The sequence below is a fragment of the Palaemon carinicauda genome, chromosome 44 (assembly GCF_036898095.1).
Source record: "Palaemon carinicauda isolate YSFRI2023 chromosome 44, ASM3689809v2, whole genome shotgun sequence".
NCBI classification, from domain to species: Eukaryota; Metazoa; Arthropoda; class Malacostraca; order Decapoda; family Palaemonidae; genus Palaemon; species Palaemon carinicauda.
Window position 1 is genome coordinate 44,296,469 of NC_090768.1, and position 25,383 is coordinate 44,321,851.

At 44.2% G+C, this 25,383-nt stretch overlaps 1 protein-coding gene across 5 annotated transcripts in view; it reads left to right on the forward strand.

Annotated features, from left to right (window-relative positions):
- The first annotated feature begins 1,824 nt into the window (after positions 1–1,824).
- The window catches only part of LOC137634304 (ninein-like protein), a 116,633-nt gene continuing 93,074 nt past the window's right edge, over positions 1,825–25,383 (forward strand). For 4 of the 5 annotated variants that reach the window (XM_068366655.1, XM_068366657.1, XM_068366658.1 and 1 more), the window contains exon 1: positions 1,825–1,909. The gene's annotated coding sequence lies outside the window, so the exon portion shown is untranslated. Of the gene's footprint in view, positions 1,910–1,968; positions 2,138–25,383 lie in introns of those variants that run through there. The other variant, XM_068366656.1, reaches the window with a different exon arrangement.

Below are 25,383 nucleotides of genomic sequence, written 5' to 3' on the forward strand. Positions count from 1 at the left end.
CTTGGGTAGTGCCTTACCCTCTGTGCCATGGTTTTCCTCTATCTTGGGGTAGAGTTCTCTTGCTTGAGGGTAAACTAGGGCACCCTATTTTATCGTATTTCTCTTTCTCTTGTTTTTAAGGTTTTATAGTTTATATATGAAATGTTTATTCACTTTAATGTTGTTACTGTTCTCAAAATATTTTATATTGTTCATAACTTCTTATGTAGTTTATTTATTTCCTTATTTCCTTTCCTCACTGGGCTATTTCCCCTTATATTATTGATATTATTACTAGCTAAGTTACAACCCTAGATGGAAAAGCAAGATGCTGTAAGCCCAAGGGCTCCAACAGGGAAAAATAGCCCAGTGAGGAAAGGAAATAAGGAAATAGGCCTACGTAAAGCCTTTGGGCTTATAGCATGCTGTTTTCTAAGGTTGTAGCATAGCAAATAATAATAATAATAATAATAATAATAATAATAATAATAATAATGATAATAATAATAATAATAATAATATGGTCAAAGTCTGTAGATTTAAATTTTAGTGAGAGCCACACCATATTTTAGGTATTGGATAACTTAAACAGATTCTAGCAGATAATGATATATGTTAACTTTACAAATATCACATTGGTATATCCAAGGTCTACATATTAGATCTTATATGACAGCCATGGAAATTTTTAGAGCTCCATCATGAGGCTCAATACTACACAGTATTCTAGAAGTTTTATTCCAGCTGCGACTAAGTTGTGGAATGATCTTCCTAATTGGGTTGTTGAATCAGTAGAACTTCAAAAGTTCAAAGTTGCAGCAAATGTTTTTATTTTGACCAGGCTGACACGAGTCTTTTTATAGTTTATATATGATATATCTGTTTTGACGTTGCTAATAGTTTATATATGACATATCTGTTTTTGACGTTGTTCCTGTTTTTAGAATGATTTATTGTTAATTTGTTCTCATCATTTATTAATTTCCTTATTTCCTTTCCTCACTGGGCTATTTTTCCCTATTGGAGCCCTTGGGCTTATAGCATCTTGCTTTTCCAACTAGGGTTGTAGTTGGGCTATTAATAATAATAATAATAATAATAATAATAATAATAATAATAATAATAATAATAATAATAATGTGGCCAAAGTCTATAGATTTTACCATATTTTATGTATTGGGTAACTTACACAGATTCTAGTAGATAATGATATATGTTAATTTTACAAATATCACATTGGTATATCCAAGGTCTACATATTAGATCTTATAAAGTAAAGTAAAGTAAGTAAATAAGAGCTTGGTCCATTTATTCAAATGACTTTATTATTGAACAATGACCACGGTCAATCTGAAATGAACATAAAACATATTTAGAATAAATGATGAACAATGTATATAACTCAAATGAACATAAAACATATTAAGAATAAATGATGAACAATGTATATAACTCAATGTTTATAACCCTCTAGTAAGTAAGTAAGTATATGACAGCCATAGAATTTTTTAGAGCCATTGTGTAGAGCCCCTCATAGTTAGGGATCTATGAGACTTCAAGACGATCGTCGCCTCTTCCAGAGGCGAATCCAAACCTCTATAGACATCACTCACTGCCATTCGTACGATAATTATCGTACATGTACGATTATTTTAGGTCCAGTACGATGTACGATACATACGTTAGGTATATACAAATGTGTTTTGAATTAAACAATTATACTAAAATATCTTGAAATAAGTCAATCATGTAACTCCCTAATTATATTGAAACTGTGTACGATATTTTTGGTTGAAAAAACGACAATTTTAAGGCTCACGTACGATAATCCAATCGAAATCATCTGGCAACTGAAGCAGTGATGATTCAGTCATCTATAAATGTCAGGTGTGTTTACATGACTAACTGGATGAGCGAGTGAATAACGGAGGTCAGTCAAATATCGATTCATCACATTCCACACTGGGTTAAACTACGCAATAGTTAATGCTTGTGGCTGCTTTGTAGGAAGCCTTGGCTAAAGTGACTGGTTTGAGGTCGTTTTTAAAGTTGGGTTTTTTAAAACCCGCAGTGAAAGTGAATGGTTTTACCTTTGTTACGACGGGATTTTTAAAACGATTTTGGTTTTTATATTTGAGCGCGCCAAAGTACTTTAATGGTAATAGACAGTGATCTGTCAGTCCATATTTTTGTATTTTATTGTAGTGTAAACCTAATTATATTTAACCAATTTTGGATTATGTGAGGTTCTATTCTATCTACTTATCTATTGACCAAGGCAATGTAGCCAACATCCAAAAAAGGAACCAAAGGGGGACGGTCCTTACTTAATTTTGTATTTGAATTGTGGTGTTTTATTCTATCCATTTATGTATTTACTAAGGCACTTCACCATCCCCCAATTTGGGGGGTAGCCAACATAAAAAAAAAGGAAAAAAAGGGGACTTTACCTGTCTTCCCCCCCCCCCCAGCCTGACAAGGGGTAAAGCCTACCATATTTGAGACGTATCGGAAGACTACCTTAAGCTAACTTGGTTTTAAGTTTGCTGGAATTAAATGTTATATATACATCTGTAACTAATGTATTTTGGGTCATTAATGATCAAATGGTTAAATTGTAGTTACGAACGGAACCACTTTTTGAACAGTAAGAATAGTTTTTCCTGTAGTAAATAATACGCTTTCACTGAATTTGACCTTCAGTTCAACAGTAAGTAAACCGAAAACCCGTTAGGCCGTCTTAGAACGGAGATATGGTTTAGAATTCTGATGTTTTGTTTTTCTCTGCCGTTTGCTCACGTTGCTTGTGGTAAACTAAAAATATCAAACTCATGTACTGAAAACTAAAAACATCAAGCTCTTATGTACTGATAAGCGGTACATGCTGAGCTGCGCACGTTAACCCCATTGATTTTTATTTCCCAGATAATCAAGTTTATATTTGCAGTGAAAATAAGTGTCAATTTCTAAGAAAACGGATATTTTTCTATAGGAAACACCTGTTTTTTAGTAGAAAAGCTTTTTCATCCGTAATTATAATAAAACCAATCAAATATGCAGGAAAAATGAGATAAATTACAAAAATACAGCTTTGTATTTAGAGAGAATTATACGTGTCATTGTACAATCATGAGACTAAATTTACATTTTAGGTAGTCATATCAATTGTGGCCAATGTGTGTATTGTACATTTATATCTTTATTGTACAGTTACGTTAAGCTGATTAGCATTGAAACATACCCCCACCCCTCAAAACCAGCCAAAGCCTTGTTTCCTTGCTCATTAGAGGCTTTGCCCCCTCATTCCCTCATGCAGCCTAACCAATTGGTGAAACTTTACCCGCGCACCTTCGCTAGTAAGCATCAAATTCGCCTATTCCCCCTAACCCATCCTAAGACTCATGTGGGGCTTGAAGTCACATGTCTCCCTTTTTCTAAACTGGGACAGTAGGAAGCTAGGCTCCTCAGCGTAATACATTAAGCTATATCAGTGCTTCATTTTAAATTGGGTACTATTTCGATAGAGTCCCATCCAGCCATTACCATTTGCCAGTACATAGGAGCTTGATGTTTTCTTTTTTCGCCAGTGAAGTAAGTGATCGCACAGCTGAGCAAAAACCATCAAGGACTCTATCGAAATATTATCTAAATCTGAGCAAAAACCATCAAGGACTCTATCGAAATATTATCTAAATCTGAGCAAAAACCATCAAGGACTCTATCGAAATATTACTTAAATCTGAGCAAAAACCATCAAGGACTCTATCGAAATATTACTTAAATCTGAGCAAAAACCATCAAGGACCCTATCGAAATATTACTTAAATCTGAGCAAAAACCATCAAGGACTCTATCGAAATATTACTTAAATCTTAGCAAAAACTATCAAAAACTCTATCGAAATATTACCGAAATCTAATTGTTTTTGCTCTGCCGTCCGCTTGCTTTACTCATTAGAAAATAAAATATCAAGCTCCTATGTATTGGCAAGCAGTAATGGGCTGGGTGGAACTCTATTGAAATATTACCTTAAATTATACCAACAAGTCTGAAGCTGTGTAGCCGAGTCATATTTTATCCATCTCAATATTTTGATACTTTATTTTCTTTGCAAGTAGAGAGCTATCTAATTTCCCAACATTTGTAGTACATATTGAACCTTTATTATTTGCGTAATCAGCAGAAATTTTTGTTCCCGATGGTTAACACACATGATAGATATGGAATAACTTAGAGTGAAACCATTGCTGATATGGTGGGGGGAAACGGCAAATATATGATACTTTAATTTCTAATCAAATACATGAAACATAGTTTTCCTACTCGCTATCTTGTGTTTTATGCATTTCTGACTGTGATTATTGGGGCAAACCACTTTTTTCAATATACTTACCCGATAATCATGTAGCTGTCAACTCCGTTGCCCGACAGAAATCTAAGGAGGGATACGCCAGCTATCACAATACTAGAAGGGGGTGTACTTACCAGCGCCACCTGTGGCCAGGTACTATAGTACTTCTTGTTGACACCTCCTCAATTATTCCTCTGTCGTGCCTCCGGCTAGACGTTCTGGGATACGCTTATGGTCTTCGAGTTTATTCACGCATATTTGGTGAAGTATTCTCTCTGATTAACGGCTGTCGCATTACTGGAAACCTTCTGATATTAGCTAGATAGCTTTTATTTAGTTCAGTTTAACGGTTAACGAATTTTTGCTTGTTTTTTGGATCTCCCTTTGACTACTCTTGAAAACAAAATGTCTGACATTTCGCAAGCCCCCTCCCATAGACGATGTAGGTCTTGCAATAGACGTATTCCGAAGGCCTCGGTAGATCCTCACACCGCTTGTTCTGACTGTAGGGACAGACCCTGTCAGTTAGAAAATCGATGTGAGGAATGCGCCGGACTTTCGGAATTGGATTTTGTCCGTCTTTTAAAGTATTCTACTAAGTTAGAGAGAGTTAGAGCTAGGAGAAGTTCTTCTCACTCTTCTTTATTTTCCTCATCTCATGATCCCCTTCCTGTTCCTACCCCTGTAGTGGCTACCCCCGATCCTACTGTGTGCCCTCCGCCTGATATGCCAGTGGTTTTACGTGCTATTCAGGCTTTAGGCGATAAGGTAGAGTCAGTGGTAAGTGACCATAAGTCTCTGATGGCCGAAGTGAAAGAGCTGAAGGTCAAGAGTGCAGTGGGTGAAGTTAGTGCCAGTGCTGTGACGAGTGCTAGTGTCGGTGCAGTGCCTTGTGCTAGTGTTAGTGCCAGTGTGGTGCGTGAGGATTTTTCTGTGCGAGCCAGTCGTCCTCCCAGTCCGGGACCTCTTGCAAGCTCCCAAGCCCAGGGGAGAAGCAATGTCGAAGGGCATAAGGGTTCGGCAGGCCTTGTTAGGCGCACAGAATTATCCTCAGTGGTTGCGGGCGTGTCTTCCACAGACCGTCACTCCCACTTGCAGACGATTGAGCCCGTCTTCCGCTCATCCGCTGATCTTCTTTCTGGGAAGAAACGTTGGTCTCAGGTCTCGAGACCGCTTAAACGCAGAGTCCAGCCCGCGAGTGCTCAACCAGGTTGCAGTCATTGGCTCAGCTCCGACTCGCCTCAGTCATCTGTCGACTGTACTCCGCCCAAGAGGAGTAAGGTTCTGCCACAACAGAGCTCGACTGTTAAGGCTTTACCTCAGTCTGCTGCCGTCTCTGCTGATCCCAAGTGGTCTATGCTTCAGTCCATGCAAGCTCAGCTTTCGGACCTGATGCGTGAGTGTCGTGCTGAGAGTGTTGCACCTCCGCCTCCTCCTGCACTCCTTCCGCCTGCACCCGCTCAGCCTGTGCTCAACCCGCCTGCGCTCGCTCCACCTAGTCGCAGCACCATCTGCCAGGCGTACGATGTTGAGCCACATTCTGTGTTGGCTGTTCCCAGTGTTGTTCAGCCTCAGCCTTCTTTAAGGCAACCTTCTGTTTGGGATCAGGAGGATTACTCCACTCTTCCTCCGCCTCCCCTGGCTGCTCCACCGGTGGTGCAACTCTCGGTGGAGGTACAACAACCTCTTCCACCCATGAGTCAGTCTCCTCAGCTGCTGCACCGAGCTCAACCCGTGCACCCTGATCCTGCGCCTCAGACACCTCTGCTTGCGAGAACTTTACCTTGTTCTGCGCAGCCTCGGTCTCTTCACGCTCCACTCATTCCACAGGAACAGGAACTTACTGCTCCTCCTCCGTCCACCACGGTTATTGTTCCTGCTCGTTCTGACTCTGCGGTTCAGCATTCGTATCCGATCTCTTCGCCTCATTCTGGGGATGAGGTTTCGGATGATGAGGAGGCACACCTTGATCCCTCATCAGACGTGGACGAATCCAAGCTTTCTCCACAGTCTCTTGATTTTCGCAAGGTCTTGGCTCTTCTCAGGGAGGTTTATCCAGACCATTTTGTCTCTGCTATTCCCCGCTCTCCACCATCTGAGTTTTCGCTGGGCGTGCAACAAGCTAAGTCTTGCTATACCAAGCTTGTCCTAGCTAGATCCTCCAAGAGGGCTTTTAGGATCTTAGGGGAGTGGCTGCAGTCTAAACAACATCTTGGCAAGACTTCCTTCATGTTCCCTCCAACGAAGCTCACTTCGAAAGCGAGCGTTTGGTATGCCACAGGGGAAGCACCAGGCTTGGGAGTACCTGCCTCTGCCCAGGCTGACTTCTCAAGTCTGGTAGACTCGCCTCGAAGGACTGCTATGAGGCGCTCGAAGGTGTGTTGGACCTTCTCAGACCTGGATCACTTGCTGAAAGGGATGTTTAGAGCATTTGAAATGTTCAATTTTCTCGACTGGTGCCTGGGGGCCCTCAGCAAGAAAACCTCTCCTGCGGACAAAGATTCTGCCATGCTGTTAATGTCCTGCATGGATAAGGCCATCAGAGATGGATCGGGCGAGCTAGCGTCCTTGTTTGTATCAGGGGTGTTGAAGAAAAGGGAACAACTGTGTACCTTCCTTTCCGCCAGCATTACACCTTGCCAACGTTCTCAACTTCTTTTTGCTCCGCTCTCGAAGTTCCTTTTTCCCGAAGAGCTCATTAAGGACTTGTCTGCTGCCCTGATACAGAAGGATACGCACGATCTTGTAGCTTCTTCGGCTCGTAAGTCTAAAGTTGCCTCCTCAGTTCCTAAGACTTACCGCTCACCAGTGGCTGATACCCCTGCCACTAGGTTCATACCGCCCTTTCGTGGTAGAGCCCCCAGCCGAGGAAGCTCCCGTCCAGACTCGTACAAAGGCAAGTCCAGGAAAGGATCCAGGTCATCCAAAGGAAAGAACTGACTCTCCGCTTCTCCAGACAACAGTAGGAGCCAGACTCAAGACCTTCTGGCGAGCTTGGGAGAAGAGAGGTGCAGACGCACAGTCTGTCAGTTGGCTGAGGTTCGGTTACAGGATTCCATTCTGCCTTCAACCACCTCTGACCACTTCGCCCATCAACCTCTCTCCCAACTACAAAGAGGAGGACAAGAGGCTAGCTTTGCAACAGGAGGTGTCGCTTCTTGTGCAGAAGAAGGCAGTGGTTATAGTCCGGGACCATCAATCCCCGGGCTTCTACAACCGTCTCTTTCTTGTGGCCAAGAAGACAGGAGGTTGGAGACCGGTGCTGGACGTCAGCGCTCTCAACGAGTATGTCACCAAGCTGACGTTCACGATGGAGACGACCAAGTCGGTCTTAGCAGCGGTCAGACAGGAGGACTGGATGGTCTCTTTGGACTTGAAAGACGCATACTTTCACGTTCCGATTCATCCAGACTCCCAACCTTTCCTGAGATTCGTTTTCGGAAAGGTCGTCTATCAATTCCAAGCCCTGTGTTTTGGCCTAAGCACAGCTCCTATGGTCTTTACCCTTCTGATGAGGAATGTAGCCAAATTCCTTCACTTGTCAAGCATCAGAGCCTCCCTCTACCTAGACGACTGGCTGTTGAGAGCCTCCTCGAGTCGTCGTTGTCTGGAGAATCTTCATTGGACTTTAGACTTAATCAGAGACCTAGGTCTATTAGTCAATTTGGAAAAATCTCAACTCATTCCCTCACAATCCATCGTGTATCTGGGAATGGAGATTCAGAGTCAGAGTTTTCGGGCTTTTCCATCGGCCCCCAGGATAAGCCAAGCCCTAGAGTGCATCATGAGCATGCTGAAGAGGAGCAGTTGCTCAGTGAGACAGTGGATGAGTCTCACAGGGACTCTCTCGTCACTGGCCCTGTTTGTCGAGCTAGGGAGACTCCACCTCCGCCCTCTTCAATTCCACCTGGCAGCTCATTGGGACAAGAGTTCGACTCTAGAAGCAGTCTCTATCCCTATCAACCAAGAGATGAAGACCACTCTCCTGTGGTGGAAGCACAACCTCCTTCTCAAAGAGGGTCTATCCTTGGCCATTCAGACCCCCAATCTTCATCTCTTCTCAGATGCATCGGACTCGGGCTGGGGTGCAACCTTGGACGGACGGGAATGCTCGGGAATGTGGAACGAGGAACAACGATCTCTCCACATCAACTGCAAGGAGCTGCTGGCAGTTCATCTAGCCCTATTGAACTTCAAGTCCCTCCTGCTAGGCAAAGTGGTGGAGGTGAACTCGGACAACACCACAGCCTTGGCTTACATCTCCAAGCAAGGAGGGACCCATTCGAGGAGCCTTTACGAGATCGCAAGGGACCTCCTCATTTGGTCAAGAAGTCTAAACCTCACTCTAGTCACGAGGTTCATCCAGGGCGATATGAACGTGTCAACAGATCGCCTAAGCAGAAGGAATCAGGTCATTCCCACGGAATGGACCCTCCACAAGAGTGTGTGCAACAGACTTTGGACATTGTGGGGTCAACCTACCATAGATCTGTTTGCCACCTCCATAACCAAGAGACTTCCTCTGTATTGTTCTCCTGTTCCAGACCCTGCATCAGTTCATGTGGATGCCTTTCTACTGAACTGGTCCCATCTCGACCTGTACGCATTCCCTCCGTTCAAGATAATAAACAAGGTTCTGCAGAAATTCGTCTCGCACGAAGGGACACGGCTGACGCTGGTTGCTCCCCTTTGGCCTGCAAGAGAATGGTTCACAGAGGTACTACAATGGCTAGTAGACTTCCCCAGGACTCTACCTCTAAGAGTGGACCTTCTACGTCAACCTCACGTAGACAGGTTGCACCCAAACCTCCACGCTCTTCGGCTGACTGCCTTCAGACTGTCGAAAGATTCGCTAGAGCTCGAGGCTTTTCGAAGGAGGCAGCCAGTGCGATTGCCAGAGCAAGAAGGGTTTCCACTCGTAGAGTCTACCAGTCTAAGTGGGAGGTCTTCCGAAGCTGGTGTAGAGCCAATTCGATATCCTCTACCAATACCTCTGTGACCCAAATAGCTGACTTCCTTCTTCATCTTAGGAATGAGAGATCCCTTTCAGCTCCTACGATTAAAGGATATAGGAGTATGTTGGCCTCAGTTCTCCGCCACAGAGGTTTGGACCTGTCTTCCAACAAGGACCTTCAAGACATTCTTAAGTCTTTTGAGACGTCTAAAGATCGTCGTCTTTCCACTCCAGGCTGGAATCTAGACGTAGTCTTAAGGTTCCTTATGACATCTAGGTTCGAACCTCTCCAGTCAGCTTCATTCAAGGACCTTACCCTCAAGACTCTTTTTCTCGTTTGCCTTGCAACAGCTAAGAGAGTCAGTGAGGTTCATGCCTTCAGCAAGAACATTGGTTTCACAACCGAATCGGCTACATGTTCTTTTCAGCTTGGATTCCTAGCAAAGAACGAGCTTCCTTCACGTCCTTGGCCTAAATCGTTCGAGATACCTAGCCTCTCCAACATGGTAGGTAACGAACTAGAGAGAGTTCTTTGCCCTGTCAGAGCTCTCAAATATTATCTCAAGAGGTCTAAACCTCTCCGAGGACAGTCAGAAGCCTTATGGTGTGCTATCAGGAAACCCTCAAGACCCATGTCCAAGAATGGGCTTTCGTATTATATAAGGCTTCTGATCAGAGAAGCACATTCTCACTTAAAGGAGGAAGACCTTGCATTGCTGAAGGTAAGGACCCACGAAGTAAGAGCCGTAGCTACTTCGATGGCCTTTAATAAAAACCGTTCTCTGCAGAGCATAATGGATGCAACCTATTGGAGGAGCAAGTCAGTGTTTGCATCTTTTTATCTGAAAGATGTCCAGTCTCTTTACGAGAACTGCTACACCCTGGGACCATTCGTAGCAGCGAGTGCAGTAGTAGGTGAGGGCTCAGCCACTACATTCCCTTAATCCCATAACCTTTTTTAACCTTTCTCTTGAATGCTTTTATTGTTGTTTTTTATGGTTGTTACGGTAGGCTAAGAAGCCTTCCGCATCCTTTTGATTTGGCGGGTGGTCAATTCATTCTTGAGAAGCCCCTGGGTTAGAGGTTGTGTAGAGGTCCTTTAGTAGGGGTTGCAACCCTATATACTTTAGCACCTTTGGGTTGATTCAGCCTCCAAGAGGAACGCTGCGCTCAGTAAGGAAGACGAACTTAAAAAAGAGGCAGAGTAACGGTTCAATTCGACTTCCTTACCAGGTACTTATTATTTCATTGTTATTTGAGATAACTGTTATATGAAATTTGGGATACTTAGCTATCCTTTAATCTTGTACACTGGTTTTCACCCACCCCCCTGGGTGTGAATCAGCTACATGATTATCGGGTAAGTTTAATATTGAAAAATGTTATTTTCATTAGTAAAATAAATTTTTGAATATACTTACCCGATAATCATGATTTAATTGACCCTCCCTTCCTCCCCATAGAGAACCAGTGGGACCGAGGAATAATTGAGGAGGTGTCAACAAGAAGTACTATAGTACCTGGCCACAGGTGGCGCTGGTAAGTACACCCCCTTCTAGTATTGTGATAGCTGGCGTATCCCTCCTTAGATTTCTGTCGGGCAACGGAGTTGACAGCTACATGATTATCGGGTAAGTATATTCAAAAATTTATTTTACTAATGAAAATAACATGTTTATAAGTTTTTGAACACCCTTTTATAAAGACAATTATGGGGAAAGCTCATTGGAAACCAGGGTTTTGGGAGGGGAAATGCCAAAATAGACACAAAATAACCAGTTGGAAAAATATATGATTCATTTAATTGGTTTGAAATTAAGGTATCATAAATATGTATGATTTACTTAACATCCTTCCAATGGCTTTTGCTCCGCTGTAAATTGCTACGTTCACAAAATTAACATTACCTCACTGCTCCTCTGTTCTGGGAAACGGTACATGGGCGTGCTGCGTACGCAAACCCCATGGGTCATTATTTCGTGGATATTTTTTTTTATTTTCACCTGAGGAGCAATAGCTATACTGTATATTAAACAGAAAGAGTTTTCAACATAGTTACCAAAATGGGTAAAATTACGGTAAATTTAGAAATTTAATTTAGTTCCATTTAGTTCCCTTAATGTGATCTGAATGGGAGGGTGGAAAAAAATGGTTGTTGTAGAACAACATCTGGGAACTTGCACATAAATATTTGTAAGCTTTTAGTTGGTTAAAAATTCCAGTTAATTTATCATACAAAAAACAGAACAGCGGGCAAAAGCGAATGCAAAGTGCATGCACAATAACTCGCCATCAGTCTCCCAAATGTAAACAAACAATAGACTTAGAGTGAGAATAGACTACATTTTAATTGATTGATACCGTACGTAAGTTATTATGCCCCATCCCCCATTAAACATATAGAGAAAAATGTGAAACTAGCCAGCACTTGTCTATTTCTTATAATTTCAGTTTTGCTAGTAATTAAGGTATCATATATTAACCAATTTCCCAATAGGCCATACGTTTTATGTACTGCATATCAAACCATAGTTATTTGTGTAATCGGGTGATTTTTATTTCCTAAAGCCACCATATATGATAGCTATGGAATACCTCAGAGTGGAACTGTTGTTATGGTGGGGGAAAACTCAAAAGAAAGGAGGTGCACCAACAGAATTGGTCACAAAAATGTATAAACCACAAGACAAAAGGCTAATCATTATTAATCACAAAAGGCATTGAAAAGAAAAAATCAAATCTACGGAAGAACTTTGTATCTACTACTACTGTGTTTTATCTTTAGTTAAATATTCAGTGAAATAAAGATCAATTTATTTTTTTCAATATTAAACTTACCCGATAATCATGTAGCTGTCAACTCCGTTGCCCGACAGAATTCTATGGAGGGATACGCCAGCTATCACAATACTAGAAGGGGGTGTATTTACCAGCGCCACCTGTGGCCAGGTACTCAAGTACTTCTTGTTGACACCTCCTCAATTATTCCTCTGTCGTGCTTCCGGCAAGACGTTCTGGGATACGCTTATGTTCTTGGAGTATTTTCACGACTTTGGTGAAGTATTTCTCTTTGATTTCAGCTGTCGCTTTACTGGAAAACTTCTATATTAGCTTAGTTAGCTTTTGGAATTAATTTGATTAATTTTGGTGACGAGAGAGTATGAACTCTCGTTCACCTTTCAATGGCCGACCCTTCCCTTAGACGGAAGTGTTGGTGTCTAAGAGAGTATAGACTCTCTTTCTTAATTTTGCTTAACAAAAGTTATAGATTTATTTTATATCTCTCCGCCTCTTATAGGCCTCTTCGATTAACTTCCTTTTATTATAAACTCATTAAAATTAATTTTTATATTTGTTTATATTCGACCTTCCTAATAGTAGGCGGTCTTTTACCGAAGTTAATAAACTTTGAGCCCGTCATTTCGGTTTTACCTGTTAACATATTATGCTATTTCCGCCACAGAGTTTGAAAGATTTTCTTTGACAGTCTCGTACTGTTTTCAAAGTTGAACTAACGTTTTGTTTTGTCTCTGCAGTTGTTGACGTTCAGAACGTTCAACTTGCACTCTATCGTTACGATAGAGAAAGAATGTTCACGGTTTCACGTTGCAGTAAGAGTAACCGTGTCTAGCGTTTTGTTCATTCTTTCTTAACTTCTTGGTTTTGATCCTAATAAAGGAACTTTTCAGTTTTTTTCCTTTAACAATAATATGTTTTAACGATATATATGATTGGGCTCTTCTCTCAGGTTCTAAGTCAAGAGAGAGAGAGAGAGAGAGAGAGAGAGATAGAGACGGAGGGAGAAAGAGGATAAACGTTTCATTCAAGCCTGCCAGGCGTACGAGTAACGTCGTTATCGTTTTTTGCTCTTCTCCCTAGTCTCTTTAGGGGAAGAAACTAAACGTTTCTAGAGTGATCTAGTGTTTAGTCTCTTTCCATCCACTGAATTATCTTTCATTAGATTTTTCTGTTACATTGTAATTCTGTTTTCGCAATTACTAACTTTGAGAAAGGATAGAATTGCGTATTTCAGGTACAAACCACTTAAAGTTCAGTGAAATAAGTGCAAACAGAAATCAAAGTGATAAGTGATTAGTGCGTGAGGGTACTTTTGTGCGCGCCAGTTGTCCTCCCAGTCCGGGACCTCTTGCAAGCTCCCAAGCCCAGGGGAGAAGCAATGTCGAAGGGCATAAGGGTTCAGCAGGCCTTGATCGGCGCACAGAAGTATTCTCGGTGGTTGTGGGCGTGTCTTACCGAGACCGTCACTCCCACCCGCAGACGATTGAGCCCTTATTTTGCTCGTCTGCAGAAGAGATTAGGGGAGAAAATAAAGGCAGAGTAACGCTGGTCTCAGGTCTCAAGACCTCTTAAACGTTAAGTCCAGACCTATGCCAGACGTACGAAGTTAAAGTTCACAACCCGAATGCAGTCATTGGGTTAGCTCTGACTCTCCTCAGTCATCAGTTGATTACACTCCGCCTAAGAGGAGTAAGGTTCTGCCACAACAGATCTCTGCTGTTAAGGCTTTACCTCAGCAGAACTTAGTGTCTGCCGACCCCAAGTTAACTCTACTACAGTCCATGCAAGCACAGCTTTCGGACTTGATGAGTGAGTGTCGGGCTGAGAGTGTTGCTCCTCCGCCTCCGCCTACACTCCCTCCTCCTACACTCGCTCCGCCTGATCACAGTACCATCTGCCAGGCGTACGATGTTGTGGACTCTACTACAGTCCATGCAAGCACAGCTTTCGGACTTGATGAGTGAGTGTCGGGCTGAGAGTGTTGCTCCTCCGCCTCCGCCTACACTCCCTCCTCCTACACTCGCTCCGCCTGATCACAGTACCATCTGCCAGGCGTACGATGTTGTGGACTCTACTACGGTCCATGCAAGCACAGCTTTCGGACTTGATGCGTGAGTGTTGGGCTGAGAGTGTTGCACCTCCTGCACTCCCTCCACCTGTTCTCGCTGCACCTGGGCTCGCCCAGCCTGCACCTGCTCCGCCTGTGCTCGCCCAGCCTGCACCTGCTCCGCCTGGTCGCAGCACCATCTGCCAGGCGTACGATGTTGAACCACTTTCGGAGTTTGCTGTTCACAGTGTTGTTCAGCCTCAGCCTTCTTTAAGGCAACCCTTGCTTTGGGATCAGGAGAGTTACACTCTTCCTCCTCCTCCCCTTGCTGCTCCACCAGTGGTGCAACTCTCGGTTGGGGTACAACAACCTCTCCCCTCCGTGAGTCTGTCTGCTCAACCAGCGCTGCACCGAGTTCAACCCTCATCTAGGCAAGCTCATCTACACCATGCACTTGCCCCTCAGGAGCCTCAGCTTGCTAGAACTTTACCTTGTTCTGCGCAGCCTCAACCTTCTCATGCTCCACTCATCTCTCAGGAACAGGAACGGACTACTCCGCCTCCGTCCTCCGCTCAGCTGGTGCAATCCTTGGGTGCAACTCTTGCTAGGAGTCAACCTCCTTCACCCTTGCACCTGCCTTCTGCTCCGTCTGTTGTTCAGCCTATGCAGTCTGAACCTCAGGTTTTCCCTCAAGTTGAGGAAACCTCTGTTGTTGTTCCAGCTCGTTCTGACTCTGCTGTTCAGCATACCATGGTTTAAACCCCATGCAAGCATGCATAAAGCACTCTAGCACTGGTCATGGAATTTCTGAGAAATGTTAAACGCCATGCACACGCTCTGCTTTCCTTTCAGCAGGCTCTGCTTACAGCAGGCTCTACTTACTACATGCTCAGCATTCAGCATGCTCTGCATTCAGCATGCTCTGCATACAACATGCTCTACATACAGCATGCTCTGCATTCAGCATGCTCTGCATACAACATGCTCTACATACAGCATGCTCTGCATACAGCATACTCTGCATACATCATGCTCTGCATACCTTACCGCATGCTTCTCAACACATCTTGGGTTGTTGCCAACTCACTAGACTGTCAAGCAGTTTCATAACGTTGCCTTCTAGTCTGCTGCTTTGCACCAGTGAACCCTCACTCAGAGAACTTAGCTTTTCTAGGATAAGGTCCCTGTAGATGAGAAAGTTCTTTTCTCCCTCCTTCTGATATTCCCTTGAGGACTCTGTCATTTGGAGGGAGCCTTTAGCTGCATAACCTCTTATGGACTTTTATTTAAGCATAACATGCTTACAGGGAAGGTAATGGTTACACTTCAGCCGCTAATCCCGTCTGTTACCACACCTGCTCCCATAGACCTTGAGCTGTGTTGCATGACATGCAGTCCAAGCTTAGTCCTTGTTAGAGGATTTTTTGTTTACGGAGTCAATGTGTCACGGGGAAGACGTTCAACAACCAACAGAAGGGACTTGTTGTGACGCAGTGGGCAACCTCAGCAACCCGTTAAGGAGTTGTCTGTACGACCCAGACAGTCTAGACAGATTCGGGTTGTCACTGTACTTCCTCGCTTGCCCATGATTGACAGTTTACAGACTGTGCAGCAGTATCATGATCTTGTGTCCGGCTCCGTCAGACGACTGGCTTTTAAGAGCTCCCTCAAGTCGTCGCTGTCTGGAGATTTTCAAATGGACTATGGATATGACCAAGGAACTGGGCCTCCTGGTCAATTTTGAGGAGTCTCAGCTCGTTCCATCCCAGACCATTGTCTCCTTGGGCATGGATCTTCAGAGTCGAGCTTTTCGGACTTGTCCGTCGGCCCCAAGGATCTTCCAAGCCCTAGAATGCATCCAGAGCATGCTGAGAAGGAACCGATGCTTAGTCAGGCAGTGGATGAGTCTAACAGGGACACTTTCATCGCTGGCCCTGTTCATCGAGTTAGGGAGACTCCACCTCCGCCCCCTTCAGTATCATCTAGCTGCTCACTGGATAAAGGACATGACGCTAGAGACGGGCTCAGTTCCTGTTTCCGAAGAGATGAGGTCTACTCTAACGTGGTGGAAGAACAGCATTCTTCTCAAGGAAGGTCTACCATTGGCTGTTCAGACCTCCGACCACCGTCTCTTCTTGGACACATCGGACACGGGCTGGGGTGCGACACTGGACGGACAGGAATGCTCGGGAACATGGAATCAGGAGCAAAGGACACTTCACATCTATTGCAAGGAGTTGTTGGCAGTTCATTTGGCCTTGATAAACTTCAAGTCCATCCAGCTTAACAAGGTGGTGGAGGTGAACTCCGACTACACCACAGCCTTGGCTTACATCTCCTAGCAGGGAGGGACTCATTCGAGGAAGTTGTTCGAGATCGCAAGGGACCTCCTCATTTGGTCAAAAGATCGAAAGCTCACGCTGGTAACGAGGCTCATTCAGGGCGATATGAATGTCATGGCAGATCGCCTCAGCCGGAAGGGTCAGGTCTTCCCCACAGAGTGGACCCTTCACAAGAATGTTTGCAGCAGACTTTGGGCCCTGTGGGGTCAGCCAACCATAGATCTATTCGCTACCTCGATGACCAAGAGGCTCCTCTTGTATTGTTCTCCGATTCCAGACCCAGCAGCAGTTCGCGTGGATGCCTTTCTGCTGGATTGGTCCCATCTCAACCTGTATGCATTCCCGCCGTTCAAGATTGTCAACAGGGTACTTCAGAAGTTCGCCTCTCACAAAGGGACACGGCTGACGTTGGTTGCTCCCCTCTGGCCCGCGAGAGAATGGTTCACTGAGGTACTGCAATGGCTGGTCGACGTTCCCAGGACTCTTCCTCCTAGAGTGGACCTTCTGCATCAACCTCACGTAAAAAAGGTACACCCAACCTCCACGCTCTTCGTCTGACTGCCTTCAGACTATCGAAAGACTCTCAAGAGCTAGAGGCTTTTCGAAGGAGGCAGCCAGAGCGATTGCCAGAGCAAGGACGACATCCACTCTCAGAGTCTATCAGTCTTTATGGGAAGTCTTCCGAAGCTGGTGCAAGGCCAATGCAGTTTTCCTCAACCAGTACCAATGTAACCCAGATTGCTGACTTCCTGTTACATCTAAGGAACGTAAGCTCCCTATCAGCTCCTACGATCAAGGGTTACAGAAGTTTGTTGGCAGCGGTTTTCCGCCACAGAGGCTTGGATCTTTCCTCCAACAAAGATCTACAGGACCTCCTTAGGTCTTTTGAGACCTCAAAGGAACGTCGGTTGTCCACTCCAGGCTGGAATCTAGACGTGGTCCTAAGGTTCCTAATGTCATCAGGATTTGAACCGCTCCAATCAGCCTCTTTTAAGGACCTCACATTAAAAAACTCTTTTCCTCGTGTGCTTAGCAACAGGTAAAAGAGTAAGTGAGATCCACGCCTTCAGCAGGAACATAGGTTTCACATCTGAAACGGCTACATGTTCCTTACAGCTCGGTTTTTTGGCTAAAAACGAGCTTCCTTCCCGTCCTTGGCCTAAGTCGTTCGAGATCCCAAGCCTGTCCAACATGGTGGGGAACGAACTGGAGAGAGTACTTTGCCCAGTTAGAGCTCTTAAGTACTATCTAAAGGTCAAAACCATTACGAGGACAATCAGAAGCCTTATGGTGTGCTATCAAGAAGCCTTCTCTACCAATGTCTAAGAACTCAGTTTCTTACTACATCAGGCTTCTGATTAGAGAAGCAAATTCTCATCTGAAGGAAGAAGACCTTGCTTTGCTGAAGGTAAGGACACATGAAGTGAGAGCTGTGGCTACTTCAGTGGCCTTCAAACAGAACCGTTCTCTGCAGAGTGTTATGGATGCAACCTATTGGAGAAACAAGTCAGTGTTCGCATCATTCTATCTCAAAGATGTCCAGTCTCTTTACGAGTACTGCTACACCCTGGGTCTATTCGTAGCAACGAATGCAGTAGTAGGCGAGGGCTCAGCCACTACATTCCCATAATCCCATAACTTTTTAACCTTTCTCTTGAATACTTTTTATGGGTTGTACGGTCGGCTAAGAAGCCTTCCACATCCTTGTTGATTTGGCGGGTGGTCAATTCTTTCTTGAGAAGCGCCAAGGTTAAAGGTTGTGATGAGGTCCTTTAGTATGGGTTGCAGCCCTGTATACTTTAGCACCTTTGAGTTGATTCAGCCTCCCAAGAGGAACGCTGCGCTCAGTAAGGAAGACGATCTTATTAAAGGCAGAGTAACGGTTCAAGTCGACTTCCTTACCAGGTACTTATTATTTCATTGTTATTGTGGATAACTGATTATATGAAATATGGGATACTTAGCTATCCTTTAATCTTGTACACTGGTTTTCACCCACCCCCCTGGGTGTGAATCAGCTACATGATTATCGGGTAAGTTTAATATTGAAAAATGTTATTTTTATTAATAAAATAAATTTTTGAATATACTTACCCGATAATCATGATTTAATCGACCCTCCCTTCCTCCCCATAGAGAACCAGTGGACCGAGGAATAATTGAGGAGGTGTCAACAAGAAGTACTTGAGTACCTGGCCACAGGTGGCGCTGGTAAATACACCCCCTTCTAGTATTGTGATAGCTGGCGTATCCCTCCATAGAATTCTGTCGGGCAACGGAGTTGACAGCTACATGATTATCGGGTAAGTATATTCAAAAATTTATTTTATTAATAAAAATAACATATTGATAGGCTTTGAAATATACCCGATAAAATAGATTTATAGTTATATACCCACTCCTTTACTATTTCCTAACTTTAATGTAGACCCAATTGGGTTTCAGGGTGGAAGAAAACCACAAAAGGAATCATTGTGCCAATAAGAAATTTTTACCATTTATTAACCCTTTTACCCCCAAAGGACGTACTGGTATGTATCACAAAACTCATCCCTTTACCCCCATGGACATACCGGTACGTCCTTGCAAAAAAATGCTATAAATTTTTTTTTTTCATATTTTTTATAATTGTTTGAGAAAATTCAGGCATTTTCCAAGAGAATGAGACCAACCTGACCTCTCTATGACAAAAATTAAGGCTGTTAGAGCAATTTAAAAAAAATATACTGCAAAATGTGCTGGGGAAAATATAACCCCTTGGGGGTTAAGGGTTGGAAATTTCCAAAGAGCCTGGAGGTAAAAGGGTTAACCATTTGGTCTGTGCATGACAACAGTAACATTACCTGTAAAATCTACTGCTTATATGGCAAAGATACTTACAGAGATGCAGCCTAATCTAACCATGAGTATCATATCCTTAACTGGAAGAGAGATTTTCACCCTTAGACCCCCCATAGTATGATGTAAATCAAATAAAATTGCATGTATCTTGACCTAACCGAACCAAGGACACTGAGTCAGATTTCAATGATACATCCTAACGTAAGCCAGGGCATTAGGTCTGTGCTTGGACCCCATCGCGTAACCTGATAGTATGCTGTAAATTGAATTGAAATATATTAGTTTATTATTACCTAACATATAATGATAGTTCCCTTATCTGGTCATTTTATGTACTGTAGACATTCCCGTCTACACTGACTTAAGACACAACACCCTGTATGACTGATAATATCATGGTAACCTAAGCATAACCTCTCCAGTTTTTACCACTTGACAAACACAATACCCTATATGACTGTCAATATCATGGTAACCTAACCATAACCTCTCAAGTTTTACCACTCGACACTGCTCATAAGCCTAAATAGTTATAGTAATGTGATATGCAATTTATTATGTTAGTTATTAGGAAGATTCTTTGATCATTCAGCAGAGAATCAAGTATCACATGTCTGTGGTGCCAAGTACGGTAGTGTAATTAAAGGTTTGCGTTTACCAGTGAATTTAACACAAAAATTAAGGTACCTTTACTGTAGTGCAAAAAGCACTTTTAATCGGAGATACTGTGACACTTTGTCTATTCAATCGGGTAGAACTGGAAAGACTTCTACTAATTCTCTGTAGGGTTGTGCAAATATTATGGCTATTGTACTCCTCTAGGAGACATTTTACCTCCGAGAACCAGTAGAGGGTCGAGATCTCATTGAGATTTTTTCCTCAGATAACTGTAAAGTAGTGGGTATGCTCTGAAATGGATTTTAGTCATAACTATTTGAAGAGCTCATTTCTTCAGTGAGTGGTTTAAGTTACAAGTTTGTTGAAAGTACAAGGAATGCACTGTGCCTGTTGGTATTGAAAATAAGTACACTATAATTTTCATGCTCACAAAGATCTTGAAGACAAATAAGGCACCCAAACTAATTTTTTTTTTTTCAATATTAAACTTACCCGATGATCATATAGCTGCATCCCTGCTGCCCGACAGAAAAAACCTACGGGCGGAATACGCCAGCGATCGCTATACAGGTGGGGGTGTACATCAACAGCGCCATCTGTCAAAGGTACTCAAGTACTCAATGTCAACAAAGAACCAATTTTCCCTCTGTCGTGCCACTGGCAAGACCTACTAAATACGCCGTCCCCAACTGGATTTGTTTTCACAACGATTTGGTGAAGTACACTATTCCAGTTTTGAGCTTTCGCTATGCAGGGGTTTTATCTTCATTTCAAAACTTGAACTCGTTTTGGATAGATTTAATTTTGGTGACGAAGAGAGTATGGACTCTCTTTCACTTTTAAATGGCCGACCCTTCCTTTGACGGAAGTGTGTTTAGGTTTTTGGTAATTTTGCTTAACAAGTTATAGATCTATTTATTTTATATCTCTCAGCCTTTATAGGCCTCTTCGATTAACTTTCCATTTATTATAAACTTATAAAAATTAATTTTTATGTTTGTTTATATGCGACCTTTCCTAATAGTAGGTGGTCCTTACTTGGAACCGAAGTTAATTAACATTGAGCCCGTCATATCGTATTTAACCTTTTAAGAATTTAATACTTTTTTAATTTTAATGTTTTATGAAAGAATTTCTTTGATAGTCTCGTACTGTTTTCAAAGTTGAACTAACGTTTAGTTTTTTAGTCTCCGCAGTTGTTGACGTTCAGAACGTTCAACATGCGCTCTATCGTTACGATAGAGAGAGAGTGTATCACGGTTTCACGTTGCAGTAAGAGTAAACCGATTCTAGCGTTTCGTTCATTCTTTCTTAGCTTAAATGGTTTAAATTCTAAATAAAGGAACTTTTTATATGGGAAACCTTTCAGTTTTTTCCTTTAGCAAATAACATGTTTTAACGATATATAATTGGGCTCTTCTCTCAGGTGCTAAGTCAAGAGAGAAGAGAGAGAGAGATAGAGACGGAGGGAGAGAGAGGAGAATAAACGTTTCGTTCAAGCGGGTAACGTTGTTCTCGTTTTTTACTCTTCTCCCTAGTCGCTGTAGGGGAAGAAGGTAAAACGTTTCTAGAGTTTTATTCTTGTTCCCAGGCTTTATGCGGTGAGAGATTGTAAACGTAGTTTATTTGATCTAGTGTTTAGTCTCTTTTCCAGCCACTGAATTCGTTTTTTACTCTTCTCCCTAGTCGCTGTAGGGGAAGAAGGTAAAATGTTTCTAGGGTTTTACTCTTGTTCCCAGGCTTTATGCGGTGAGAGATTGTAAACGTAGTTTATTTGATCTAGTGTTTAGTCTCTTTTCCAGCCACTGAATTCTTTATCTTTATTTATGTTTTTCTGTTGCATTGTAAAACTGTTTTCGCAATGACTACCTTTTAATGAAGGATAGGATTGCGTGTTTCAGGTAGAAATCAGTTAAAGTTTCGATTTCAGTGAAATAAGTGCAAACAGAAAATCAAAAGTGATAAAGTGATATGCGCAAAGTGTTACAGTGTTGCTTCCGAGGGTTCGTCTGTTCGTGCCAGTTGTTCACCTAGTCCGGGACCTCTTACAAGCTCCCAAGCCCAGGGGAGAAGTAATGTCGAACGACTTATGGGTTCCACAGGCCTTGATCGACGAACAGACGTTTTTCCCTCCGTGGTTTCGGGCGTAACTACACACGTTTGCCGACGTGAGATCGCCCCACCCACACAAAGACGAGAGAGCCCATTTATTCCTCGTCTGCGGAAGAGGTTTCTCGTAAGAAACCATGGACCAAATCTTGCAGCTTTTAAGTGCAAGTCGGTCCCTTCCGCGCAAGTCCAACGGCCTAGGTGTAGCCACTGGGTCAGTTCGGACTCGCTGCAGTCATCCGACGACTGCACACCTCCCAAGAGAGGCAAGGTGGTACCGCAACAGGCAGTAACTCCGTCTGTTGCCGCACCAGCTGTTTTAGACCCTCAGTCACGACGGACAGTAGCTCCGTCTGTTGCCGTTTTTTGTAGACCCTAAGTGGTCTTTACTGCAGTCTATGCAGACTCAGTTAGCTGCGGTTATGCAGGAGTTTCGTGCGGAGAAGGTTGACACTGCTCTCGTTAGCCTACAACCTGCCACTGTTGTGCACCCAGCTCACGCTGAGGCTGCCTGCTCCCACACTCCGGCTGCGGAGAGCTCCTCCTCCGATGCGCAATCGACCCTGCCAGACGCATGTTAACGTTAGCCGACGTGCGGCTCCCTCCGTTAACATGCGTGAGCTACCGCATCAGTAGTGAGAAGGTGGAGTCAAGCTGCCGTGTTTTGACGCGATGCGTTAGTTTCCGCAACCCACGGCAGTCCCCACCACGCACCACCACTCCGCTTTGGTTGTTGTCTGCTCCCACACTCCGACTGCGGAGAGGGTTGACGATGCACTCGTTTGCCTACAACCTGCCACGGTTGTGCGCCCAGCATGGCTGCCTGCTCCCACAATCTTGTTGTGAGAGCTCCTCCACCCATGCGCAGTCGACCCTGCCAGACGCATGCTGACTCCCACAGACACACGGAGCACTCCGTTGCCGTGCGTGAGCTACCACAAGCTGCCGTGTTTTGACACAGTGTGTCAGCCTCCGCAACCCACTGTGGTTACCGCCACTCACCGCAGCAGACTAGTCAGTCAGGAGTTGAGGCTTCCCCACACAGCTTTGGTTGTTGCCAGCTCACAGACTGTCAAGCAGTTACATGACGTTGCCTTCTGGTCTGCTACTAATGCACCAGTGCTGTATGTCCTCACGCACCTGTTGTGGTTGACAGTTCAGTTTTTGACAGTTCACAGACTGTCAAGCAGTTACATAACGTTGCCTTCTGGTCTGCTGCTTTTGCACCAGTGAGTCCCTCACTGAGATAACCTAGCTTTTCTCGGACATGGTTCCTGTAGATGAGAAAGTGCTGTTCTCCCTCCTTCTGATATTCCTTTGAGGACTCTGTCATTTGGAGAGGAGCCTTAAGCTGCTTAACCTGCCTTAAGCTGCATAACAAGGCTTCCAGGGATGGTAAATGGTTCCGCTTCAGTCGCTAACCCCGTCTGTTGCCACACCTGCTCCCATAGACCCTAATGGGCTTTGTTGCAAGACATGCAGTCCAAGCTTGTGTCCTTGTTAGAGGATTTTTTACGGAGAAGAACCTTCTAGCCAACAACCTTCCTACCGGTTGGTTGTACGCCCTGTTGACGCTGAGGTATCCTACTCACGTCCGCCAGTTGAGATGGTTCCTCCACCGGTGCGACCCAGTGTGGGTTGCCAGTCGCACGTTGACGTTAAGCGACTCTCGGAGGTGGTTGTGGACGTTCAGTGTGTCACTAGGAAGACGTTCAACAACCAGCAGAGATGACTTGTTGTGTCGCAGTGCGGCAACCTCAGCAACCCTTTAGGGGGTTGACTGCACAACCCAGACAGTCGACACAGTTTCGGGTTGACGCTGTACTTCCTCGCGTCCCCATGGTTGACAGTTCACAGACTGTGCAGCAGTACCATAAGCTTGTGTCCGGCTCCGTCACGCATCCACCAGTGCGACCGGATTCAGCGAGTCAGACGTTGCCCACTCCGTTGCCGTTTCCTCATCAGTTTCGGATGAGGAACCCTCTGATGAGGACATTGCTGAACAAGACGATCAACCCCCAGCCCTGCTATCCATCCAGAGGATGCTGAAGAAGGAACACTGCCCTGTCAGGCTGTGGATGAGTCTGGTTAGGACACTGTCATCCGTGGTTCAATTTGTGTCACTTGGAAGACTACACCTCCGTCCTCTTCTGTATCATCTAGCTTTTCACTGGAAAAGGACTAGACGCTAGAAGCGGTCTCGATCCCGGTTTCCGGAAAGATAAAGTCTGGTCTGACTTGGTGAAAGGACTTTATCAACCTTTGAAGGGTCTTCCCCTGACTGTTCAGACTCCCAACCACGTTCTCTTCTCGGACGCATCGGACGTAGGCTGGGGTGCGACATTAGGCGGTAGGGAATGCTCGGGATTATGGAACTCGAGTCAAAGGACAATGCATTTCAACTGCAAGAAGCTTCTGGCAGTACGTCTGACCTGGAAAAAGCTTCAGGTCTCTCCTTCAAGGCAAAGTGGTGGAGGTGAACACGGTCAACACCCTGCTTTGACGTACATCTCCAAGCAAGGAGGGACCTACTCTCTGACATGGTACGAGTTCGCAAGAGACCTCCTCTCCTGTTCAACAGGTCTAGACTTTTCACTAGTAACGAGATTCATCCAAGGCAACTTGAATGTCATAGCAGATTGTCTCAGTAGGAAGGGACAAATAATTCCAACATATTGGATCCTCCACAAGGATGTATGCAAGAGACTTTGGGCCAACAGGGGCCAGCCAACCATAGATCTCTTCGCAACCTCGATGACCTAGAGGCTCCCAATACTTTGCTCACCTATCCCGGACCCAGCAGTAGTTCATATAGATGCCTTTCTACTAGATTGGTCACATCTAGATCTATATGCATTCCCTCCGTTCTAGATTGTCAACAAGGTACTGCAGAAGTTCGCCTCTCACGAAGGGACAAAGTTGACGCTAGTTGCTTCCCTCTGGCCCGCGAGAGAATAACTCACCGAGGTACTTCGATGGCTAGTAGACGTTCCCAGAACACTTCCCCTAAGGGTGGACCTGCTACGTCTGCCACGCCTAAAGAAGGTACTCCAAGGCCTCCACGCTCTTCGTCTGACTGCCTTCAGAATATCGAAAGACTCTCGAGAACTAGAGATTTTTCGAAGGAGGCAACCAGAGCGATTGCTAGAGCAAGGAGAACATCCACCCTTATAGTCTACCAATCGAAGTGGGAAATCTTCCGAAACTGGTGCAAGTCAGTATCCGTATCCTCGACCAGTACCTCTGTAACTCAAATAGCTGACTTCCTCTTATATCTGAGGAAAGAACGATCTCTTTCAGCTCCCACTATCAAGGGTTACAGAAGCATGTTGGCATCAGTCTT